Source organism: Crocodylus siamensis, chromosome 6 (assembly GCF_052110815.1).
Source record: "Crocodylus siamensis isolate JL-2025a chromosome 6, ASM5211081v1, whole genome shotgun sequence".
Lineage (NCBI taxonomy): Eukaryota > Metazoa > Chordata > Crocodylia > Crocodylidae > Crocodylus > Crocodylus siamensis.
The window spans coordinates 66,424,870-66,447,503 of NC_143400.1; the positions used below are offsets into that span (position 1 = coordinate 66,424,870).

Consider the following 22,634-nt stretch of genomic DNA (forward strand, 5'->3'; position numbering starts at 1 on the left):
AAGCTCATTAAATGAACTTTAGATAAAATGCCCCTGCTGCTATTTTGAAGCCTGGGGTTGCTGATACACAAGATGCTCCAGAACCTCTCTAATTAAAGTGTCCCTTCCACCCTCTGGAGCATGTGTATAGATGCCCCTACATATCATAAAGATGGCTGTAATACAATCTAGAGCCAAATTAATTAAGTGAACAATTCCTAATATCTTCAGAAGACTTTGGAGCAATGCTAGACACTCCAAGTCTAATCCTTCAATGTGCTGCTTGCCTTTTGCAAATTTCTAATAATTTAAATCTTCTGTGAAACCAAAATGGTGAAAAGTGCTAAAAACTTTGTGGCTTTGTGCCTTAAATTAGTTTCTTTTCCCCCATAGCTTTGAGTTGCTGTTTCTTTGAGTGTCAGATCTTAGAAGGTTACTGCTATTCTTAAATGTGAATCCTGCTTGATATGACTGATAAGTGGCCCAGAGCTGCTCCAGATGAACAAGGTAGATTTCCATAACATTCTCTCTATTCCAAAAACAATGGGCTGCTGTTGTTTGAAAAAAAATGATGTTGAATGCACACTTTGACTCGGGCACATGTTCTTTTGGAGAACCCTTCACTAAATAGGCTGCCTGTCTATCAAAGGCAGAGTGATAAATTACCACATCCATTACCTTTCTCATTTGAGGTTTGTAGTTTAATTCCTGCTGGAAGAGCTGTATGGATAAAACCTCCACTGATTTCATAGATTTCATAGACATTAGGGCTGGAAGGGACCTCAGAAGATCATCGAGTCCAGCCACCCACCCAAAGGGCAGGAAGTCAGCTGGGGTCATGGGATCCCAGCAAGATAAGCATCCAGTTTGCTCCTGAAGGCATTCAATGTGGGTGCTTGAACCACCTCCGCTGGCAGACTGTTCCAGACCTTGGGGGCTTGGACAGTAAAGAAATTCTTCCTTATGTCCAGCCTGAAACGGTCTCGCAGTAGTTTATAACCATTTGACCTCATCATCCCTTGAGGTGCTCTGGTGAACAAATGTTCCCCCAGATACTGGTGGTCACCCCCAATAAACTTATATGTGGCTACTAGATCACCCCTGAGCCTGTGCTTTTCCAGGCTAAAGAGCCCCATGGCTCTCAGCCTGTCATCGTAAGGTCTGCTTTCCTGACTTCTGATCATGTGCATGGCTCTTCTCTGGACTCTCTCAAGCTTCTCCACATCCTTTTGAATTGTGGAGCCCAAAACTGGACACAGTACTCCAGCTGCGGCCTCACCAAGGCCGAGTACAAGGGGAGAATGACGTTCCAGGATTTGCTTTAGAAGCATCTGTGGATACAAGCCAGCATTTTGGTCGCTTTGCTAGCCGTAGCATCACACTGCAGGCTCATATTTATCTTGTGGTCAATACCCAACTCTCTTTCTTTTGTAGTGCTAGCCAGCGTAGCACTGCCAAGCCTAAAAGGGTTCATTATCTTTCCGAAGTTCAGGTTATGTGAATAGGCTAGGAAAGGCAGGTGAATCTACTAAGGCATTCCCTTATGCAGGCTCTTCCTCACCTGTCAAATGTCAGCAATTTCCAGTGCCTTTCTGGGGCACTGATTTTTTAGCATTAACAATTAACAAGCTTAGAGTGAAATGAGTGAATCAGGGGAAGCAAAAAATGTCCGTTGTTTATATCCATTTTTGAGGTCTGTGCACTCTTTGCCATTTACCCCCTTTCCAACTTTGATTTGATTTAATAGATCTCAATCAGTTCTGATTTCTCCTATCATTTTTTTTTGCATTGACTTTCCCAAAGGTCATCAGGCAAGTCAGTGTCTATTTGTTATCCATGTCTATTTATCTTTTGGTTTTGAATACTTTCTTAAAGGACAGGCTCTTTGTTTGAGACATGAAATAATCTGTTTGGGGAATGGACATATAATACTACTTCAGGAAACATCCATTTTAATTCTAAATATGCATGTACATGTATTGTGCCTTTTTTTTGGTCCCCCTACTGATTAATGTAAAGAGTAAAAGGGTGTAAGGCAGTAGTGACTGAATAGGAGAATGGCAGTCTGTGGAGAGAAGTCATTTACCTGGTAAAGCTCCTTCTGCAGAAGCTATACAATCCAATTTATTCTCAGTGTTTCCCTGACTTCTCATGACTCTCTTTTTATTTTCTAACCAGCAACAATGAAAAATGAGGTCTGCTATAACACTCTTCCCTCACCTCCTCCCCATCAAACACTTACAAACCATTAATGCTAAAGCAAAAGTGCTAATGGTTTTCACATTGGAGTCACGATGTATACATGCTCATGAGGAAACTCCCTGTTGAAAAATAAAATGTATGTGCAGTCACTGTATCTAAAGAATTGCTGAGAATTAAAGCATTCCCCTTGTCTTGCAGGCAGAGCTCTGAGGGTCCTTTGTGTAAAGCAGAGATGAAAAAGAAAGGTAGATTCAAGGTTTATTTTTCCAGGTAACTCAGGGCACTTGTCCACGGTATTGGCTTTTTCTAGCTTGAGATATTCCTAGGTTTTTTTCACTGTGGTAATGTACCATGACAAATGATACAATGTGTCTCCTGCAGTCACCCTCTCCCCCTTCCTCAGATTTTTTTTTTTCCTCCCTTCCCTCCCCTTCTCTCTCCCCTGGGGTTGGTTGGTTAGTTAGTTAGTTTGTTTCCAAACGAACAAATTTAATGCATTTAAGTCTCATTATGAGTTAATATGCTATTACTAGTAAAAGACACTAGGGGGCACCTCATAACAATTTTACCCTCTTCACCTCCCAGAACTAAACTGAAGCAGAGGGCAGTTTAAGAATGTATTTAGTGATTGGTGTATTGTTTTGGTTTGGGTTGGGTGGTTTAGTTTTTTCCCATGGTGTTTCTAGTGGAATACCTAATTGGCACGCTGCAAGATATTGTTGCCCACTTGGCAAAGTCTCTTTGGGCCAGGCATGGACAAAGTGCGGAGTGCTCTTCTTGGGAAGCACTTTCCTGCACTGCTGGGTGCTATCTCCTGGTGCTGTCCCTGGCAAATGTACCTAGTATCCCTCCACTGCTGGGGGCAGCGTGGGCACTCAAGTGTGCCTGCCTAGGGTTTGCTGGAACACCTCACAGCATTAACCTCCTTCTTTCTTGCTTTCTTTCAAGATGGCCACCAAGGACCAGTGTGCTGGAGGAGTGTGTGCTGAGAACTCTGAGAGCGTCTGTCTGTTTTGTGAGCCTTTCTCCTTCTCTTCTTTTGTTTTCCCTCCCCTAGACAGTCTGACCCCTTTGCCACTGTAGTCCCCCACTTTCCATTACTTTTCCCTGCCTTTTTCTGCAGTCACCCTCTCCCCCTTCCTCAGGTTTTTTTCCCTCCCTTCCCTCCCCTTCTCTCTCCCCTGGGGTTAGTTAGTTAGTTTGTTTGTTTCCAGCTTCTTTGTTCCTTGCCAGCAGAGAGTTGTCCATGCCCCACTCCTCTGGTTCCTTGGTGGGTTAACCCTTTTTTTCACTGGACTAGCTGGAGGCAGCTTTCAGCAGTTCACTGCTGGGGCTTCAACCCCTCTAAACCAGAGCTTTAGTTTCTGGCTTCGTGCCCTTCCCTCCATTGGAGTGGAGGAGTGTGCTGCTGCTGTGGGGGCACTCACAGGCTGTAAGCATGTTCTGTATGCTGCCCAGGTGAGTTCAGTCCCTATCATCTTCCTCAGCTCCTCTGCTTTAGTGAATGAGGTTGTGGTGTCAGGGGTGTTTTTTGCCTTGCAGCACCTCTAGACACACTGGCTGTTCGTGTGGTAGCCTCAAAAGTGCCTCCATTTCTCTCAGATGAGGACCTCGCTAACCACCTGTGCCCTTATGGCATGGTTACCGGGCCAGTCCATAGACTGTGATTGGCAGCAAGCCGCTGGGGGAGTCCAGTGGCCCTATCTTTCAGATCCTTGAGCCTATCAAGAGTGATATGGAGGTTGGACCCTTTGGGAGATGCAAGTGGCTACAGGAGCAAGAGTGCCCATCCCGAGAGATCACCCCATCCAAGAGATCAGGGACTGATGTCACCCCCCAGGACCCCTCGTGTGATGCTGCTCTCACAGGGCCTGCTGCTGAGGATCCTGGTGAGGGGACAAGTGTTCCTCCTGGGACTCGGTGGCTCTCAGTGCCTGATGTATACATCTCCTCCTCCTCAGAGTCAGACTTTGATTCTGCCTCTGAGGATGAGTTGACAGAAGTCCTCCTTCAGGGAGTAGTACCCCCGAGTCAGCTAACGTACTCCCCTAAATAGGGAGCATTCCCACCCCAGAGACAGAACCTGTCCCTGCTTCTGAGGAACCTCCCTGTGCTGGCTACTCTGTTGAACACCTCATAGAGTTTGTAGACCAGACTAAGCACCACCGGAGGGTTGCACAGCACATACACAAATGGTTCCCAGACCCTGAGACATTTGTGGTGTCCACTAAGGCCGCAGCAGCAGGGCTGCACTCCAATCCAGGGATGCAGCATTAAAGCTTTTGCCTTAGCAAGCTTGTGGGTGATGTTGGGCACTTGTTACAAGAAGCGCCAGCTGGGGAGTTGTAGGCCTGGTCTTTTCCTGTCCTGCATGTTCGCTCTCCCTCTGTGTTTTTGGCCTTGCCTGTCCCCCCCTTCTATACCTTCACACATGGTTGCCACAACCTTTTGGCTCTCTTAATGTCATTGGCTGCAGAGACCCTGTAAAGCAGACGGCACTCTTCGATCTTCTGTGCCAGAAAAGGTCAGACATCACCTTTCTGCAGAAAACACACACTGATGCAGTCAATCAAACTGACTGGCATGTTGCCTGGAAGGGCGGCAGTTTCTTCAGTCATGGTGCCTCCCTCAGCACAGGGGTCATGATCCTTTTGTCACCACAGCTGACGCCTGACTCAGAAGTAGCCAAAGAAGTTGTCCCTGGCTGCCTGCTCACCATTCGCATCCAGTTTGCACAACATCGCCTCCTTCTTATTAACATCTGTGCACCCACTGCTGGATGAGAATGGACTGCCCTCTTTGAGACCCTGGCTGACTTTTACAGAGTGCTGCTGATGGTGATGACCTTCTCTTCCTGGGTGGGGACTTCAGTTTCATGGTCGATGTGCATCTTGACCAGAATGGGCTGGAGCCCCATCCATCCTCAACCTGTAAGCTGTGGACTGCATTAGAGGTGGCGGACCTTATGTCTGGTGCCGTCTCCATGTCGATGTGAGGCAGTGTACGTGGCTGAATGTGACCACTGGTGGGCTCTCCATGGCATGCCTTGACCATTTGTACCTTGCCAGGCCCTACCTAATGCTCCTGAGCAGCAGCTGCATTACCCCAGCAGGACTGTCAGATCATAGCCTGGTTTCCTGTGTGCTGAGTCTTCCTGGCAGGATGCATTCCCAGGCATCCTACTGGTGCCTCAACAGTAGTCTCTTGCAGGACACTTACTTCCGTTACTGCTTCTCACTTCTGGCAGATGTGGGAGGCCACAAGAGCCACCTTCCCCTCCTGGAAGCAGTGATGAGACGTGGGAAAGGTGCAGATTAGAGTTTTCTGTCAGCAGTACATGCAGTTGGCAACAAGCGAGCTTCACTGCTCGGTTTGGGAGTTGGAGGAGGATGTGGCGCAGCTTGAGGTGACCCTTTGTGATGCTGGTGGTGATACAGAGCTGCTCGAGAGTCTTAAGCTCTGCAAGAAACATCTGTGGGAGCTGGCAGAGATGGCAGCCCAGGATGCAAGGGTCCGCACCTGCTGTGAAGAGGTGGCAGAGACCAGCCCTCCAACTTGCTTCTTCTTCAGCCTTGAGAAATGACGAGCCACACGGAAGGTCATTGACCATTTTAAGACCCCAGATGGCCAAATGCTCACAGATCCTGTTGACATCTGATGCCACATCATCTACTCACAGCTGTCATCAAGGACCTCACCTCAGGCAAAGCCCCTGGCATCGATGGGTTGCCTGCTGATTTTTATAAGACCTTCTGGCCTCTCTTTGGTCCCTGCCTCCTGCATGTCTTTCATGAGAGTCTTGTAGACCTGACAATGCCAACCAGTTATTGCTGAGCAGTCCTTACCCTGCTGCCTAAGAAAGGAGACCTTGGCTGCATCAAGAATTGGTGACCAGTATCTCTCTTGTGCACTGATTATATGATCCTGGCCAAGGCTTTGGCTAACTGGCTGTGCACTGTTATGACTTCCATTATCGGCCCTGAACAGAGCTACTGCCTGCTGGGCAGGACCATCCAGGACAATCTGTTTCTGCTTCAAGACCTGCTGACAGCTGCAGACCTCTTCGGTCTCAACATCAGGATCGTCTCCTTGGACCAGGAGAAATCCTTCAATTGGGTCGGCTCTAACTACCTGTTTTGGACCGTTGAGGCCCTCAGCTTCAGGCCCATCTTCACCTCTGCCCTTCAGGTCCTGTATTGGGACATTTCAAATGTCCCAAAGGTGAATGGCGTGCTCTGCACCCCATTTCCAGCCTTCAGGGGCGTCTGCCAGGGCTGCCCTCTGTTGGGAATGTTGTACACTGTGTCCGTTGAGCCCCTACTCCATGCCCTGCAGCAGTGCCTGAGCAAACTGACTCTTCCATCTGCCTCCATCTCAGCAGGCTGCCTGTTGGTCAGGCTGACAGCATATGCAGACAATGTGACTGTCCTCATCAGCACCCAGGGTGACGTCCAGTACTTGGTCACCTGTCAAGAAGCCTACGAGTGCGCCTCTTCAGGTCACGTGAACTGGACCAAGAATGATACCCTCCTTCTTGGTCCCTGAGTCAACCCCCTCACCCCCAACTTGCCTGGGGGTCTTACCTGATGTTGAGAGGTCCCCAATGCCCTTGGGGTATTTCTTGGGCTGTTAGTCTTCTTGGCACAGAACTGGGAGGAGTTCGGTGCTGAGGTGGAGGCACGCCTGCAGCGATGGTGCTGGCATCTGCCCAGCCTCTCTTACTGCAGATGGGTCCTTATTGTCAACAATCTGGCAGCTGAGGCATTGTGGCACCGTTGCGCCATGTTGGACCCCTGCCAGACCTGCTTGAGAAGCTTCAGCGACTCCTTGGACTTCTTTGGGATGGCATCACTGGATCCCCTGAGCCATTTGCCAGTGGCCAAGGGGGGGCAAGGCTTAGTTGACCTGGTGGGCAGGGTGGCTGCCTTCCACCTACAGGCCCTCCAAAGGCGTCTCTACTGCAAGAAAACCCCCTCCCCTGCTAGCATCTAGCTAATTTATTTTTGCATTGGGCGCACCCAATTCTGGCTCTGTGCCCTAGTCCCCAAAGCCTCCAACAGTTATATATTACCATGAAAGCACTCACATCATTTACATGTCGATAGATATCCAAACCAGGTCCTGTTGCAATTTCTCCCTGCCTCTTTTCATCTTTGTGAACACAACTGGCAAAATCAACATTTCTAAATAATTCACAATCCTTCATTACTTTCCAGTATTTCACACTTGATGTATGCCATAAACATCCTCCCCTCCCCCCACAACTGAAAAAAGGTGTGCTAGGCTAATCTGTCTTTTCTGAAAATTGACTGTCTGGCTTTACACTCAGGACCAAGCCAAACCTCTTCCCTCCCTTCCCCACTCCCCCTTCCCTGTGGACATTGCATGGAGTTAGGACACGCTAGGAAATCTGGTTATCACACCAGATGACAAAGCTAACCTATTTAACAACTTCTTTGCCTCCATTTTCCTAAGCAGGGACCAGATCAGCCCCCCACAACTGGGACCCCCTCAGGCCCCAGAGGAGGTGCACCCAGGCCAAGGGTCAGTGAGGATCTAGTCAGGGAACTTCTGGAGGGACTGGATGTATCTAAATCAGCTGCTCTGGACTATCTCCAGCCCGGAGTGCTGAGGGAATTAGCTGAGGTCATTGTGGGACCCCTGGTATGGTTGTAGGAGCACTCGTGGTGCTCTGGTGTGGTGCCAGAGGACTGGAAGAGGGCCAACATGGTTCCCATCTTCAAAAAAGGGAGGAAGGAGGACCCAGGAATCAATAGGCCAGTTAGTCTTACCTCGATCCTGGGCAAGCTTTTTGAGAGAATTATTCTGGCGCATATCCATGAGGGGCCAGCGGGGGAGGTTAGGCTTAGGGGCAACCAACACGGGTTCATTAGAGGCAGGTCCTGTCAGACCAACCTGGTGGCATTCTACAACCAGGTCACCAAATCCTTAGATGCAGGGGTAGCAGTGGACATAGTCTTTCTGGACGTTTGGAAGGCCTTCAGCACTGTCTCTCACCCCATTCTGATTAAGAAACTGGGGGGCTTTGGTGTCGACACCTACACAGTCAAATGGGTCATCAACTGGCTGGAGGGCTGCACCCAGAGAGTGGTAGTGGATGGATCATTCTCAGCCTGGAGGGATGCGGTCAGTGGGGTCCCCCAGGGTCCGGTCCTCGGGCCTGAACTGTTCAACATCTTCATCAGTGATTTTGATGAGGGGGTAAAAAGCACCCTGTTCAAATTTGCTGATGACACTAAGATGTGGAGGGATGTGGGCACACTGGAAGGGAGGAATAGGCTGCAATCAGACCTAAACAGGTTACAGGCATGGTCAGATGAGAACAGGATGGGTTTCAAGTGCAAGGTGTGATGCACCTGGGGAGGAAGAACCAGCAGTATACCTACAGGCTGGGGAACTCCCTTCTCGTCAGTACAGATGCAGAAAAGGATCTTGGAGTCATCATTGATGCCAAGATGAACATGGGCCGGCAGTGTGGGGATGCAACATAGACCAACCACACCTTGTCATGCATCCACAGATGCATCTCAAGCAGATCCAAGGAGGTGATCCTCCCCCTCTATGCGGCACTGGTCAGGCCGCAGCTGGAGTACTACATCTGTTCTGGGTGCCGCACTTCAAGAGGGATGTGGACAACATGGAGAGGGTCCAGAGGAGGGCCACTCACATGATCGGGGGCAGCAGGGCAGGCCCTATGAGGAGAACCTGTTCAGGCTCCACAAGAGAAGGCTGAGGGGGGATCTAGTGGCCTGTTATAAACTAGCCGGGGGGACCAGCAGGCATTGGGGGAGTCTCTGTTCCCCTGAGCACCACCAGGAGTGACCAGGAATAACGGTCACAAGCTGGCGGGGGGTAGATTCAGACTAGACAACAGGAGGTGCTACTTCACTGTCAGGGCGGCTAGGATCTGGAACCAACTTCCAAGAGAAGTGGTGCTGGCTCCTACCCTGGGGGTCTTTAAGACAAGGCTAGACGAACATCTTGCTGGGGCCGTTTGATGCCAGTACTCTTTCCTGTCACAGCAGGGGGTCAGACTTAATGATCTGCTCAGGTCCCTTCCGACCCTACAAACTATGAAACTATGAGTTCTGTACCAAAATTATCAAGTACCTCACTGGACAATGAAGGATTTTTAAAATTGCATTTGGGTCACTGCACTGGTCACCCAGGCAGGTCCCCCATTGCCAGCACCATTGCCCCTGACCCCAATGAGATTAGCAGACCAGCAGCCACCTTTTTTCAATGGTGTTCAATTTAGGGTCTCCCCGGGACACCCAATCAGTTCCCCATGTCATGCATGGCACATTTAGGCACCATGAGGGGTGTAGGCTGCCATGTCTTCCCAGCAAAACATCCCGGGAAACTATTCCCAAGCTCTATCTTCTAAAAGGTGACTCTCTTTCTGCCTGTAGCCTGGAAGCCACTCCCCCTCCCCCAGGGTGCAATGAGCAAGTCTGCACAGTGTTTTAGCAGGAAGCCATCTTCCCTGCACTGTTTCCCTATCAGCTGCCCTCCTTTCTGCATGCTACGTGCCTGACATTGGGCTACCTCCAGCACTTACCATTTGGAAATGGTCTGTGAATTTAAGGGTGCTGCTTTGCCCAGCAGCCAACTTTTTTTTATGGTGTTCAAATTAGGATCTCCCCAGGACACCCCACAAGTTCCTTAAGTCATAGATGGCATATATAAGGCACCGTGAGGGATGCAGCCTGCCAAGGCTTGCCAGCAAAACATGCCATGGCTCGCTGCCTGCCTGTAGCCTGGGAGATGCCTGCCCCCAGGATATAGGTGGGGGTTCACTTCAACATTTAACATTGAAGGACGTGGAATATTCAACTTCTTCTATTCCATGCAACCAAACCCTGCAGAACCCACCCCCTCCCACATTGTAAAAAACACGATCTCACTGTGGAAACTGCTTATGCAGGAGTTGGATTGCTTGCATGTCTAATGTAAATATTTTTCCATCAAGGTCAATTCTTAACACAGTGGTATTTTCTTGTCTGCAGTGATTACCCACCATTTTCACCAGTCACCAGCAAAATAGTTTTTTGAGCATGTTGGTAAATGCCAATGCCTAGATTCACAAAGCGAAAAGCTGCCAGAAATCTCTGGAGATTGCACAAATCACACTGGTAGTATTAGTATACATCTCTTCATAAAAGGTTCACAGGTCTTAGGTTGTTGGACACACATGAGAACAGGTCTTAGCAGTCTATTCCACAAATGCCACTCTCTCTTCTGCTCTCACCTAGTACCCTTGTTGGTTATGGAGGGGACAAAGAAAAAGCAACATTTTGAAGACATACCAGATACTTCTCAAGACCAGGAAGTAAACAGGGATTACACAGAAGATGAGGCACTGATTGATATTTGGAGTGAAAGGACACTCACGCAACTCAAAAACTGAATAGGATATAATGAGGAATCAATGAAACTGCCACATTTCAGGAAGAAGTCCGTAGCTTGAGGTGCAGTTCCCCGCAAACCCTTGCACCGATCTTCTTGAAACATGGCAGGCTTTGTGGCCGCAGCAGGAGGCACCATCCCTGCAGTTTTCACCCCCCTGTGGTGTAACCCATACACGTGACATGAGTTTTGCTTTCAAGAATTTGGGGTACAGTTTCCCCCAAACCCCTGCACTGATCTTATTGAAACTTGGCAGGCTTCATGCTCTCAGCATAGACTATAATCCCTGCTAATGTTATCCAAATCATACAAAAACAACAAAGTTATAGATATTTCATTGATTCCCCATTCTACCCTATAGCCAGATACCTGAAGCAGCTCCAAAGCTTTTCTGAAGCACTTCAGAAGGTCCAAACTGCTTCGGAAGGCCTAACAAAGCCAGCGCTTCAATCTGGAAATGCTGCTTTGGATGCCGAAGCATCCAAAACTTCTCTAGATCCAAAGCTCTGGACATTGATTGCTTCTGGTGCTCCACGGCTTAATGTATTTGAGAAACATGCTCTAACATTAATTAATCAAAAAATGCTTCTTTAAAGCATTAATAAGTTGACGAGCCAAGCTGCTGCCTCAATTTTTCTGTCTGTGTGGCATGGATAGGGGAATTGTATGTCTCTTGGCCTGTGCACCAGGGCTCCTGGAGCTTACCCAAGCTAGTATTTTGGGGTGCTGGTTTCCTGATTACAAATTAATAGGGTTATGTAAATCTTTAATCACACAAAGGTGTCTTTGCAGGGTGGTCAGTCCTTTTGGCCCTATCCCCTGTGCGGGGTGGGGGAATTGTATGTCTCTGGGCCTCGTGCCAAGGCAGGCTTGCCCAAGACTGGGTGAGCAACTAAAATTTTACTTTTTCACTGTTTTGGTGAATTGAAATGTATAATCAAGTCATTAATAATTCAAATAACTTTCAAGAGATGCTACAGTTTATGTTTTTAACAGAGAAGTACGTGAACTTTATTCAGTTTAGTCATTCAAGATGCTCCCTCTTCTGCTACGCCAATCTGTCTTGCCTCAGCAGATTTTCCTGACATGGGGTGCACAATCTGGCCTGGGTGCAATAAACTAAACTTGGTGCAATAAACTGCATTCAATAAGCTGTGTCCAATACCCCATCTGGAATAAGCTGAAGTAACTTGTTTTAAAAAAGGTTTAAATGGAAAGTGATATAATTTCCTTATGGTTATGTAACTTACATTAAAGAAATCATTAAAGATTAATAATGTCAATGATGAATGTCTCTCCTTTTCTTTGGTATTTACTGATTTACTATCATGAATGTAAACTTATGTGTGACACAGCAGGGAAGGAAGGTGCTTTAAGAACCTCAAGAAAAATCCCAAAGCAGCAACAGCATGGAAGAGGTGACGGTGGGAAAGGGCAAAATTAGACTCCTTGGGGCTCAGCCTCAGGGGTACGTCTTATGCTAATGTGGAGAATGCCTGGAGGAACACTGAGAACCCCCTGAAACTAGCTAACAAGCAGGGATGACAGACAGGGTGTGAAGCACCTGGGGTGCAACAACCCTTGGGTAGGCCTGGGTGATACTGAGGGGTGGCAAAGCATGCATGGCTGTTCAGGGCCACTATGTCAAAAAGGTGGGATGATGAGAGAGCTGACCAGAAGAACACAGTTGTGAATTGCCAACCAGGGAATGGGTGCTGTACAGACAAAGGTAGGATGTTTCTTTTTTTGGACATGTGAAAGGCTGGCTTGGCCAGTCCTCACCTGCAGGGAACTCAGGGATCCATGAATTGAAAAACTGATAAAGGGTTTGCAGCACTGGGAGCTGCAGGGCTTGGGGTGAAGAAAATGGTTGCTAAGTGGGATGATGGACAAGCAGCTGACATTGTAGGGACCCTGTGCTGTGCCTTTCATGTTTTGAGGACTATAAATGTCCATGGGAGCAAAAAGTTAGAAGGAGGAGAGAAGAGGTTGGGGTGGGGTCTCAGGAAATGGAAGCCCAAGACAGCCACATGGGGAGGAGGGAAGAGCCTGGGTTTCAATCACTTAATGTGAGGCTAGGTGCAGGGAAACAGGGAGGAGCCCCATAATATGAATCAGGAGACTGGTGACAGCCAGCTTAGGGCCTGCTCATGAACTGTGCCTTTGTGGCTGAAGGCACTTTGCATCTCAAAAAACTAATCAATGGTCACTGATGACCAGCAATTAGCCCTTTACAGAGGCAGTAGACCACACCCTAGATAATCTAGCATAAAGCATTGATAACACCACGGAAGAGCAGAACTGAACATGGACCAACCAAGCCACGGAAGGAAAGACCCAAACTATGGGATTCAACACAGGTAGTTGGGAAGGGTGGACAAGGTGGACAAACTGCCCTCAGTGTTACCCAAGCCCTATTGGGAGCACCACTGCTTTGGGCATGGTCACCCATGCCTCCACACTTACCCGCTGAATGGGTGCTAGGGATAAGACCACCCAGAGTACTCCTGGTACGCATGACTGTACCTGGTCCCACATGTCCCCTTTGTCAGTACTGCACCAGTCAGAATGGTTGGCCACCAGCCAGGGTTTGGAGACAACACCAAGAGTGAGAGTGCAGGACGTTGGTAAGTTTCCCAATGGTAGGGTACTTTTGAAAAAGCCACTGATTTTCAGTAGAATGGGCTAACTGCTTAATATCATCTCCCCTGCCAGCTGTTCCTTGCCCTGCCACAAGCAACGCCACAATCCAGAGAGAGGAGCAATACTATCAATCAGGACATTGATTGCTTATGTAGGTATGTAATCCAAAAGATTTGTAAAAATCAAAGTTATGCAATTCAATTAGGGTGAGAATAAAGCCCAATTACTTTGATTCTTTCTTACTTTCACATTTATTACCTGCACACTAATACTGAGGACCCATTGTAAAGATTTCAAATTTGTTCTTTGACATTAGTGAAAATGAGATGCGTGGAAAAGATTCCAAGAGGCACTACTCTTTACTGGTCTATTATTTGAGGACCGTTGTTGTTTGTTTGTTTGTTGTTGTTACTTTGTTTGTTTAATAGATTGACTTATTGATTGATGTTTGTTACTTTAAATTCTTGTATTAAAAGTTTTGGGTCTGTATAGTACAGTTGTTCATGTGCTCCAAAAACTAATGTGAACACTGGGAGAAATATTTGGACACTGGATGAGGTTTTGGGGGTTTTATAAGCAGCAACTGAAAAAAATGTGCATTGCTCCCTGGGGGGGGAGGGGAGGAGCCTCAAAGTCGTGGCAAAGCCAGCCATGGTACTGTGTGCATGGCCTGACCATGCTGTGAAAGAAAAGGTATGCAGGGGTACAGTGTGAACAACATTTTGTGAGGTCCAAGGGAGCATCTAATGAAAACACCAGGAAAAATGTTCCAAAAACATACAAAAAGTAGTATTTTTTATTAACCTGTACCCTGAACTGCCTGACCAGTAAAGATTTGCAAGAATCACACTTGGTGTCTAGTAGCTGCATTGCAACAGGAATTCCATGGATTTCTGAGTGAAGCCAAGCGGCACCTAGTGCTGAAATCATGGCAGAGCAGGGAACATCCCTCTGGCTGTATCTCGGCTACACGTTGAAAAACTATTAAGCTAAAAATAATCCTATTGGCACAATTTCCCATGCTAAAAATAAAACATGTTGGAGGTGGTTTTATTTACCATGATAATTGGAAATATACCATGATAAAACCAGGTCAACATGTATCTTCAGACGTGATTAAGCTAGTGAAATGGCGATTTTTGCTGCCATTTCATGAGGTGTTTCTAGGTAATATGTTATGTGGATGAGCGTCCACAGTTTCATTGAGCAATTTTAGACAAGGGTTTTCTCAATGTAAAACTGAGCAATTGGAGCAGGAATAGTACACAGTGAAATAGAGTTGAAAGAGGCCCTCCTGGGGTACAATATGGACAAGGCAGATGTTCTGCACAAGGGTGTTGTCACCCCTTGGAAATGGGCACATCTGGTGAACACACAGGTTACTTCAAACAAGCTCTTGTGTTTATACGTGTGTGTGTGTGTTCACACATGCATGTGCGAGTGTGTGCATGTGTACACACACACACACACAAAATTTTCTTTCTTCCCACCTGCCAACTCTAGCAATGGAAGTGTTTAGAAACTCAGCAAAACCATCATCCATAAGCCCACAACAATAAGCATTCTGGGGTTGTATTTTTTTATATAATTTATCCTAACAAGACTGAGTGGAGCTATGTCTAATACTGGTAACATTTTTTAAGCAAGAAAGGTGACACTTGTTTTTAATATAATCAAGTTTATTCAGTAATGCAAGGTGTTACAACAAAAATGTTATGACACTGGACTAATACATCTTTTCCCCAGCAAGTTGTCATTGGGGTCTGACTTGCAACCCAAGACACTCTAGGATGTTTTTATGGTGCAAGAATTAAGGTATGGAATAGAGACAATCCTTTCAGATGGGAACTGTACTAAAATTTCCTGTACTGAAATATCAGAAGGGTAACATAAAAACAGTTATTATAGGTCTATTGTAATATCTCCATCATGCTATTTGAAACATATGGATTAACCAGCAATGAAAAATCTAATTGTTAACCTGCAGTTCTAAAGATTGCAGACATTTCTCACTGTAGTAGAGCAGTCATGTTCCTAGCATGTCCAAAGGGCTTAGGATTGTGGAAACAAACCCCAAACAAACAGTAAAAGGGGAAGACTGACCTGGTAAGTATGTCACTTTCAAATGTGATATGAAGTTTCAGGATAGATGCTGTTCATCTACATAGTATTAGAGCTGCAGAAACAAAGCATAAGTGAGGAGCAGTGATAGGGCTAAGACATTTTTCTGGCTATTATTGTATAAAAGTTCAAGTTGAAAAGCCTATGATCAGCCAGAGCAATTACTGTTTTAATTTTAAACTCTCTAGATCTCATCTTAAAAGCTTCTTCATTGATTTCAGGAGTGTGACTATACGGAAATATCAGAACAGGATATTTTTCTAAACTGTCATAAGTGTAAGGTTTTTGCGCAATACGTGTTAAAGGAGGAGTCTGGGGTCAAATGGAACAGATGGAAATAAATGTTAAAGAATCATTTCTCAATGCAAGTTCACAATTTTCAAATGATTGAATTGAAAAGGGATGTAATTATCACAGATGTGATTAACTTTGTATACAATTTGTTTTTCATTTTCACTTGCTTTTACAATTAGCATAGTTAATATTCTAATAATATGAACACACAATGTGATGACTGCATATGGAATATAAATAGTGATCATTGTAAAAAATTTAAATGTGTATGAAATAATTTTTAATGTACTGAGGCATTGTAAAGCATATGTATGCTGTAAACTTAATATTTAAATGCTTTCACATTATTTGATTATCGTATTGACAAAGCTGAATTTCCTCTATTTATTCTATAGGGTCCTATTTAATTCAGTGGTGAACTTAATATTGATTCTGAAGAATTCCAAATGTTAAACAGGAAAACAGACAATAGCCATTGTGTATGGGAGGGGTATGAAATGTAGGAATTTACTTTAAAACTTATTTATATTCTTGATCACAGGAGGGGAGAGAATGTTTCATCTCTCTGATACTTTTGATTATCAGTATATTAACACTTCATGGATTCCCAAAACCTTTATTTTGCTTAGTTTGTCTAAAGAAAAAAAATACATAAGTCTACTTCTCTGAGATGGTTGTGTTTTATTTGCCCTCTAATTCCTTGTAGTTTGACAATCAAAGTCAACTAGTTTCTACTGCAAAATTTTCTTGCATGACTTCTTGGGTCTTGGCCAGTTTCAAAGTTCTTCCACTTTGTAAGGTTTGCCACTACATCTATCAGCAAGTTTAACACAGACATAGCTGTTTAGTATTACATTTGGTTAGTCATTTAGGACAGGTAAAAAATTACACTTATTACGCAGTAAGAGTGCAGAAAGCTCTCTCCAGCCATAACCGAACAGATGGTCCAGGCACACAGAGCACTGTAAAAATGGCAGATCCATTTTTGCTGGACGTTGCATTCACATAGGGGGGCTGTCCAAAATGTTCCTCTTGTGAAGTATTGTTTTAAAGCATCTGTATCCAGATATCAGGCTGTTCAGTTTGACCCACTCTTCTCTACCCAGGTCGTGCCTAATAGGAACTCATTTGGTGTTGGTAGAAAATGCTGTAGGAATCAGACCAAATGACTCTGAATGATCATTTCATTTTCATTCACCCCCCCCTCTTATTTAAATGTAGTGCAATACACAAGGCCACAGTGGAGCCTGCTGCCCTCTCCATGGGCCCAGAAACCGGCAGGAGGAGAACGGTTAGGGCTGTCTTCTTACGTCACTTGGGCTAATGCCCTAGAGTTCAGGGAATACCTCTGTGTGTGTGTGCAAGTTTTATAATCTGTTATGAGTCTCTGTGTATTGTTGTTAAGTACAGTGTCAAGATTTTTGGTGTGATTCTTTCTGGACTGTACAGGAACACAGTAGTCTGCTGGGTCATAAGCCATTGCAAGTATGGTAGTTCTGTGTACTTTGAATTTGGCACACCATGTCATGCTGCTTAAATGTCTTAAGGCAGCTATTAGGGGTGTGTGAAACATGCCGTATTCAATTTGGATTTGGCCAAATTGGGGTCAGTGATTTGATTAATTGATTTGGATCACTGCCCTGATTTAATCTGGCTGAATTCGAATCTAAAGATTTGATGCTGATTTGGAGAATCAGTGATTTGGCCATAGACACAGCTTAAAATGTTTTTTGACATACCTCGAGGTACCAGGCATGGCTTTTGAATGCTGCAATGGTGGGGCAGATGAAGCATCCCACAGGAGTGTGTGCCCCCCCTTCCCCGTGTGCTTGGCAGTGAACCCAGAAGTGGACCAGAAGTACCCAAACAGGACTTCAAGGGTTCCAATTTGATTTGGAGAGATTAAAGGGTCTCCTGATTCAATTTGGATTCAGAGATTTTGCTGTTGAATTGGGTTGAATCTCTGCCAGATTGAATTAGTGACTGAAGCTTTGCACAGCAGCAATCCATGTAGAGACTACTACTGACCACCTGAGTGTGATGTTCGTAGGTGAGGAAATGGTCTAATGTGTTACTTAATGTGTTGCTCTAACCAACTATTGCAAGTGCGCATTTTCACTGGTGAGCCTCTAGGCGCTGTTTGGCAGAGCACCTACGTATCAGCACTGTTGCAGGTAAGGTGTAGGGAGAATGAGAAAAATTCTTCTTAGCAAAACCCCCATTACCTTCCTCTCTTTCTGGAGAACCAGAGAAGGCTCATCCCTCTGGGCCCAGATGCTTGGGTTCCCAGCCTTCCCAGCTACTGCAGCAGGGAGAGGGAACCCAGGCACAGGAATTTCACAGCATGATCAGTGCAGGTTACAGGCAGGGTAAAGCACCATAAGTCCTTTGTCTGAAGACTCTGCATTTGTGTATGGGAGGCACAGTCACGGAACCCATGATGCTGGATCCAGGATGGTCTCCTGGACACCTGCAGAGCACTGGAGACGTGCATAGATGGTGCCAGTGAAATGAGGACCAAAAGGGGACCCCTGAAGTGAGGAGTTGGCATGGACAAGTTGGTGACTGCTTGCACCCATACTGCCATGGCACTTGAACAAGCCATCCAACCAGGAATACACTGTGAAGGTCCAGGAATGAGGTCTACAGATGGCCACCCACTCTCTGACAGTGGTCACACATGATACTATGGAGCAGAGAGAGCCAGACCACTAGAATAAGGAGGTTATGCAAAGAGTCAAAGACCATTTGGGGTCCAGCTATGATACCCCTGAGTGGTGTCAACAATGCCTCCCTTGGAGGGACTGTGGCTCTCCTGGGAAGGAATGATGGGACAGGGAGCTGGGGTGCTGCCCAGCACTTCCCTCCATCCCAGTGTGGAGAGATCCACTTCAGGAAATCTTCTCTGGGATGACAGGAAGGGAACCCCAAAGGGGCCACCCCTAGATGGTGGCTGTGGTGAATGCTCCACACCATGAATTGATTGGGAGAAGCTGGAGTATGGGGGAGCCCTGGAACAGGAGATCTGGCACATGGGAGCACCTGACTTGTGGTCCAAAAAGCCAGGAAAGCATCTGGTAGGGCATGCTGGGGGAAGCAGCAGTATGGGAGGAGAAGGGGACCAGGATGCCTGAGACCCAGTGCTAGAGCTGGGAGTGATTCAGCCCACCTTCTGGGGTATCTTGCTGCCCCGGGTCACCAGTGGTCACTGGTATAGGTGCAGGGCCCCAAAGAGCTTCCAGACCAGTGCCAAAAGGGTGTGAGAGCACTCTGAATGGGGGGTGGAGGGAGAATGGGGGGAGATCCACGAGGGCAGGGTATTCTGACCCTGCGTCCCACTGTGGCAGAGTGGCCAGCCCCTGTGAGGATAGGTAGCCCCCGGGCTCTGGTCCAAGTTCTGGGAAGGCTGACATTCCATAGTTTTCTTTATTATGTGTGCACAGATTTGGCACCTGCACCATTTAATTATACCAAGCATGTCTCCTCCTTGGGCTGCATTCCCTCACAGCCCTTGTGTGTGCCCCTGGGGGAGGTTGGAGAGGAAGAAAACAAAGGGGAGGGTGGTTGGCCAGCACTGGTTGTGGACAGTGGTGCCTGTAGCATCCCTTGTGCATCATGGGATGTGCCTCATGTCTGATAGCTTATGTTACATAAGGTCCAGATGGGCAGCTGTGATGCCCCAACAGCAAATTAGGGGTGGCTCAGCCATTTGCCTCTCCTCAGGAGTCTTCAGCAGTCTGGGGAGCACACAGTCCATGCTGGGAGGTATGTGAGAGCCCTTGCAACCCGCTGGGGTTGGCCTGTACAGGCAGGCTCCAAGCCCTGCCCCCTCCTTCACCCCCACATGGGCTAACTTGTCTTCTGCTTGCTCCTGACCTAACCATGGGTGCTTAGAGTAAAGATCAAAAGTTAGAGTGCTTCTACCTTGGACTTCTTGAATGCCTGTTCGTAGCCTCTTATTGTCTTTGAGATCTAGACTTTCTTGTCACCTGGAGAACAAGCTGTGTTAAGTTACACAGTTTATAGTAAAATGACTTAAAATGTATTCCTTTAATCTTGTATGTAAAATTCTGATCTTTGCTAGACTAATGCAATGCCTAGTGGATGCACAGTTAATGTTCAAGTTAATATTTTGGTCTTGTCTGCATAGCTGCTCATTTTCTGACAATATTTCTTTTTATAAAAACCTTGTAAATATTTTTGCATATACTGACTAGTAAAGTGCCTGCTGCTTATATAGTGGAGCACAACTGTCCTCACTTATGTTTAAAATTAGTTGCCCATTTGTATTACTTTAGTTTCTCCTTTAAGAAGTTAAAATGCTAAGGAATTAGGCAAAGAAACATCTGCCAACCAAAATAAATTTACTTTTCATAGTTGTGTGTAATCTGTGCTTCTCTTTAGTAATGTGTCTGAGTGGAAAGGAATAGTGTGTGGGCTCCAAACTGTAATATAGTGCTTCATTTCTCCTATCATTTCTGAAGCTGGAAGCTGAAATAGTATTTTTTTCTGGGCTTTAGCACATTGCCATGATCTTCCGAAGTCTATTTTATGGTCTGCTAGATCCTAATGGAGACTGCCGGTAATGAGAGAACATTTATTTATATAGAAAATAAATTAGTGCTAACTGCCTAAAACTTATGAACAATGGGAAGCAACAGGCATTTTTGCTTTGTCAATGTGAAGTGTAATACATTTAGGTTGCTATTTCAACTAGCTAAGAAAAAGGTAAAATACTATGTATTGTTGATACTTCATGACTTCAAAGGATATAGTCCTAACAAACCTTTAAGTGAGGTTGTACATTAATGTGTCTGCCAGAAAGTAACTTTTACTTGGAGCTGCAGCTTCCTAAGCTAGCAAAATAATTTGGTAGCAAACCCATTCAGTAAAATCAAATATTAAATGCACCTATTAACAGCCTTTATATTTAACCATAACAAAGTAGACAGAGAAACTTCTATCAGTGCTCTTGGGAGGCTTTGAGAGTGACCTTGATATCAGATGTGTTAATAACATTTCAAACTGAGAATCTGCCGCAGACTTTTTGCCTAGAGCTATGTTGTAAATTATTGCTGCATTGCAGATTCCAGTTTAATTCTTTGAGGGGGAAAAAATCCAGCATCTTAAGTTCCCCAAGCAATGAAGACCTTTTTTTAGAACCTTGTGTGGGTCTCTGCATGTTCACTAAAGTGCTTTTACTAATATGCATTAAATGTAGTACCTCCAATATGAGGTACTAAATACGTGCGGATTAAGCTGTGCTAATGAGCAATAGCACAAGCGCTTGCTTTTTAGGTGACATTAATGCTCAGTAGCCTATTCTACAGCACATTCACATATTAGCGCAGTTTTTGATGCACCTCTTGAATGCATAGTAGAATAGGCTATTGCACATGAAAGCGCATGTGTAGCTGTCCCCAGCCTGAGCATCCTGGCAAGATTCTAATATTTTAAGAAAATATAATGTGCTGTAGGAGAGCAGGAAGAAGAATAAAGCGAGGTAAGATGTTTGCTACTCATAGTAAACAGAGTGACTAGTGACCATCTTTACAGGGCTCTGCCTTCCCTACACTCTGCCCTTATCACTCCAAGATAGGTATTAACCTGTGACTTGCTTCAGGTCTTGGCCTCCCACGCATTGAGTATTAAGGCCTAGTAACCATTCATACATCTTCCTATTAGTTACCTAATTTAATCCTTGTTTTTTGTAGATCAAAGGTTTACATGTCTGATAGGCATCTACTGCCACATTATCAGGTTCCACATGAGCCATATCAATTGACAATGCCCCCCTTCCAGCTTAGTCAATTATCTCTACCTACATCAGGGTCATCAACCTCTTCCCATTATATTTATCCTGTGGTTGTTAGGCCACAAAGTCCATCTATACTTGGCGATCAATTTTCCCAACAATCTAATCCGCAGCCTGGCATATCAGCTGGGTTAATCTATTTTACCCCAGCAAATTTTTTAAATCACATGATGGCCAGTTTCAGGTTCAAGTCTATTAGACAGGTGCCTGTCCCTTGCTGGCCCATTTCTTTGGGCTAAGTTCACTATCTGGAGGCACAGCTCCACCCTTTCTAACTCCCCACCTTACTGGTCTGGGCAGTCTTTCCCTTCTTTCCCTTCTTCTATGGCTTTAAGTGTAACCACCTGGGGATGTTTGCAGATCTTGGTTGTCCTGCTTAATTTCACTTTGGCTCCAGTCTGCTGGTCTGGCTTCTGTCTGCAGTTCTGCGGCTCCATGTGGCTTGCGCAAGCCCATCTGCTTTTGTGTTTCCCCCTGTCCAGGGCAATCTCTCTGAAGCCTACACAGTCTTACTTTCCAGCCAGGCTCCTCTTGGCCAATAAGAGAAAGCTACAGGTCCCACAGCTTGGCTTCTTTGTGTATAAAGCATGGAGGTAGCCATGTCTGCCTCGAATGTCAGCATCCCCACTCTTTCCACTGTGCAGCAGATCTTTTGCCTCCCAGTAAGTCTCTTGGTGTGCCTGGGTCCAGCAAAGTTTTCTGGACTGTAACAGGGCTCAAGATCAGGGCCCTGTTACAGATGTGAAGCCTGGGGACTCCAGCAACAGCCACAGGAGAACAAAGGGGGAAGTATTGCTCTGACTGGGACCCCAGGGGCTTAACCCCTCAGGGATCACATGTAGCCTGCAGGCTGCCAGTTGGACAGTTCTGATGTGGGTGCTGTATCCAAGGAGCTTGTATATATATGCTATCTTAACTTTATTTTGAAGACAATATACCTTACCCAGGCATGTGAACCCCAAGAGTTAGGACTCTGGGGTAACTCAGTGCTTGGGTGTCTAGCCTGAGATTTGAAAGGGCCTGATTTTTAGAGGCTGAGGGCTCCTATACATGAGCAGGCAGCTGGTTCCAATGTGCTGGAAATCCAGTGTGTCAGAGCAGACTCAATTAAGTGAGTCTGCTGGAGCATGGAAATAAACACACTCCAGCA

General features: G+C 45.9%; 1 long non-coding RNA gene across 1 annotated transcript; it reads left to right on the forward strand.

Moving 5' to 3' along the window:
* Positions 1-499: 499 nt before the first annotated feature.
* LOC149862941 (uncharacterized) lies at positions 500-11,891 on the forward strand. Its single transcript, XR_016442928.1, has 3 exons — positions 500-2,451; positions 3,130-3,196; positions 4,658-11,891. It is a non-coding gene; the product is annotated as an uncharacterized LOC149862941 (long non-coding RNA).
* The last annotated feature ends 10,743 nt before the right edge of the window (positions 11,892-22,634 follow it).